Here is a 488-nt window from a genome sequence, read left to right on the forward strand (position 1 = left end):
AAAAAAAAAAAAAAAAAAAAAAAAAAAAAAAAAAAAGCCAAGTGACTGGTATAATCTTTCAGTATTTTAATCACTAGCCTTGAAATGAGGCTTCCAAAAGCATTGCCTCCCACTCTTTCTTTATACAAATATCCCAGACTAGCAGGATATTCACTACTTAGATGATTTTATCTTGCACAAGTCAATTTTGTTTTGTTATGGTCATCCAAAATGTTATGCTGGGGAACCCTATTAATTTGTCTGCATTTCAGCCTTTTGGTTTCAAGGGGGAGAAGTGAAGCAATTTTGGGGATTAGGACAGATCAGTTAGCTGCACCTGGTAGGCAGGTCCATGTGGACACTAACACTGCAGTTCTCATATTACTGGAATCCATTCACTGTTGTCAAACTGCATACATTTTGCCAAGTTCTGTAGTCCTGTGTCTGACAACTTCTCTATTGACCTTCTTTTAGTTGGTTCATCTCACCTGAAATCTCCACTTGGGTCC

Source organism: Gavialis gangeticus, unplaced genomic scaffold (assembly GCF_001723915.1).
Source record: "Gavialis gangeticus isolate Ggan-Ray unplaced genomic scaffold, GavGan_comp1, whole genome shotgun sequence".
Classification (NCBI taxonomy): Eukaryota; Metazoa; Chordata; order Crocodylia; family Gavialidae; genus Gavialis; species Gavialis gangeticus.